A 3312-nucleotide genomic window follows, 5' to 3' on the forward strand; every position below is an offset into this window, starting at 1 on the left:
CCACAGAAACATGACATAGCCTACACTTGCGGTTGTACCTTGGGTTTAGAAGAGCATCACTGTCTCTCTTGTTTCTGGATTGCAAACAGCCTTCAAAGTGTGATATGATGTAGTGGTTTTGTGTCCAAGAGGGGCTGTGCTTCGTGTCAATTCTCCTGTCTTCTTCAAGCTTCCGGGCAACATACCCATGAATAGTCTTTTTTTCGTATGCTGAGTGCTTCCCATCCAGGTCTTCTCTGAGGTAAGAGAGCCCAGCTGTTTTGGGGCTGTATAGGAGATCATCAGGAAGAGAGTACTTCTTCAGGAGCTCACTGTTAACTCATACAATGTTGCTCACTTCGCTTTTCAGCACTGCATTTATATATTTATTTTAGCTGATGTTGTTTAGCAGGTACTGCCTGAGTGATACCATACGGCATTCGAAGGCTGTCTACACTGATTTCAGGCCTCTACCACCTTCATTTCTTCTTAGGTAGAGCCTGTCAACATCACTGTTTCTGTGGAAGTTCCTAGTTGTTGTCAGGATTTTGCAGGTTTTGATATGTATGTACAAATGTATGTTTGTTTATTTGCTATATATTCATGTTTGTACATAATTGTATGTACATATAGCTATACCATGTATGCATACATCTGTGTAGTCTCTTTGTGTGTGGTTGAGCATATACATGTGTGTATATATGCATGTAACTTAGAAACATCAATCTATATTGGTCCTTTTTCTTTTACTTTCTCCCTTTCTTTTCTCTTCTCTGTTTCTCTCCCCACACACTGTCTTTCAGCTTTTACTACTCATACTACCTTCCCTAAGTAATAAACATCATATTTGTTTTTGTGTGCTAGCTTCTCTTTTTCATTGACCCCAGGCAAAAGTTAATCAGATCTGAATTTCCTGTAGCCACTCCATAAATCTGAATATGTAGCCAACAAAATCTATCTCCTAATGGCAATCAGTGAGTAGGGTTTGCCATTGGCTCTTTACCAATTTCTCTTTCCATTCATCTTTTTTTTTTTTTTATATTCTTAAAATGTACATTTCTCTCCCAGCCCGTTTTTTCTCTTATTACTCATTATAGCAGGTAATTTTCAACTGAATGCCCAAATGTACCTGATAGAAAAGGGCACCACATGGCTATGAAACATTCATAATGTTATATAATAGGCATTTGATGCCTCTTTTGAGAAATCAATAAATCTATCCACCCCCATCCATCCATGTGTGTGTGTGTGTATGTGTGTCTGTATGTGTGTGTGAAAGTGCATGGCTCAGTGATTAGAGAGTCGGGCTCACAATCATGAGGTTGTGAGTTTGATTCCCAGACTGGGAGCTAATCAATTACATTGGCCCCAGTATTTGATTGATACTTATTTTATCAACCCTGAAAGAATGAAAGACAAAGAAAACATTGCAGGATTTGAACTTGAAACTTGAAGGTGGACAAATGCCACTAAGAATTTTGTCCAGTATGCTAATTATCACATCAGCTAGTGAATGTGCCAGAGATTGCTGATGAAATAGTGAAGATGATCTAGTTGGATAAGTGACAGTAAATGCTGCACAAGACTTGGTTGATGAAGAGAAGAAGATTCTAGAAATGCTGCAAGGTAAAATGGGTGATGGGAACAATGAAGTACCACCAGAAATGTCAGATATATGGACAGAGAAATGTCAGATATATGGACAGAGAAATGTCAGATATATGGACAAAGGGGAAAGTAAGGAGAGTCACAGGCAAAGTAAATGATGTTTTGAGCTTAATTAGAACAGAAAACATTAGTGAAACAAACAAGCTAATCATAGCTGCTGTTAATGCTGTAGCTGACATAGTAGGATACAAGTGGAAAACTGACGAAATGAAAGAATGAAACTGGAGAAAAGGAATGTGAATGGAGTTCAGAAAGACAAGGAAAGAACTGGGGAAATTGAATAGGATAATGAGAGGAGAGCTCAAGAATAAGGTAGTAATCAGAAAATTGAATGGGCAGGAGAAGTTAGAAGAGAAGGGAAAGCAAGCAGTACATAAAGAATTGTCACAAAGGATGACAGCATTAAAGGCCAAATCAAGAAAGATATGATGCTGAATGCAAAGGCTTTGAACAGAATAAACTTCCAGTCAAATAGAAGGCATCTTTTTGAGAAAGATGGGCCGTGACTGCTGAGGACATGCGTAAGCTCGCAAGAAACAAAGCCAGTATGCTCCAATGGATGTGTAATGTCAGTGTGCATACTCAACAGAGTGTAAGTACCTTGAGAGAAAAGTTAGACCTAAGAAGCATCAGTTGTGGTATGCAAGAGAGACGATTGTGCTGGTATGGTCATGTGGCGAGAGTGGATGAGGATAGCTGTGTGAAAAAATGCCACACCCTAGCAGTTGAGGGAACCTGTGGAAGAGGTAGACCCAGGAAGACCTGGGATGAGGTTATGAAGCACGACCTTTGAACTTTAGGCCTCACTGAGGCAATAAGCAGTGACCGGGACCTTTGGAAATATGCAGTACATGAGAAGACCCGGGAAACCAAGTGAGAGCATAATCTGTGGCCTCTGCCAGAAGTGTAGCCATCTCACTAATTCGTATCTTTACTTCATTGGACACTAAAAACCCTGCTTGCGAAGACCTGTTGAGGCAAGTGAATTTCGAATTTGAAACTGAAATCGAAATCGAACCGAATCCGACGACTGGCACCCATGCCAACCTCTCCTTCATTGGACACTAAACTCTGCTTGCGAAGACTTGTTGGGGCAAGTGAAATAGTAATTGAACCATACTTGATGACTGGCACCTGCGCCAGTGGAGCACTAACAGCACTGTCCGAGCGCGTTCATTGCCAGAGCAGCTGTCTGGTTTCCATGCTAGTGGCCCGTAAATAGCACCATTCAAGCGTAATCGTTACCAGCGTTGCCTTCTAGCACTTGTGCTGGTGGCACGTTAGAAAATCATTCGAGCGAGGTCGTTGCCAGTAACCCTGGACTGGCTCCTGTGCAGGTGGCACGCAAAAAACACCTTTTTGAGTGTGGCGTTGCCAGTACCATGTGACTGGCCCTTGTGCTGGTGGCACGTAAAAGCATCCACTATACTCTCGGAGTGGTTGGCATTAGGAAGGGCATCCAGCTGTAGAAACTCTGCCAGATCAGATTGGAGTCTGGTGCAGCCATCTGGCTTGCCAGTGCTCAGTCAAATCGTCCAACCCATACTAGCATGGAAAGCGGACGTTAAACGATGATGGTGATGATGATGATCAATAGATGTGAGAGTGAGAAAGAAACGAGGAGGGAGGTCTTGGGATGTGCTAGAAACAATAGTCAGATCTCCC

Source organism: Octopus bimaculoides, chromosome 16 (assembly GCF_001194135.2).
Source record: "Octopus bimaculoides isolate UCB-OBI-ISO-001 chromosome 16, ASM119413v2, whole genome shotgun sequence".
In the NCBI taxonomy this organism is placed as follows: domain Eukaryota; kingdom Metazoa; phylum Mollusca; class Cephalopoda; order Octopoda; family Octopodidae; genus Octopus; species Octopus bimaculoides.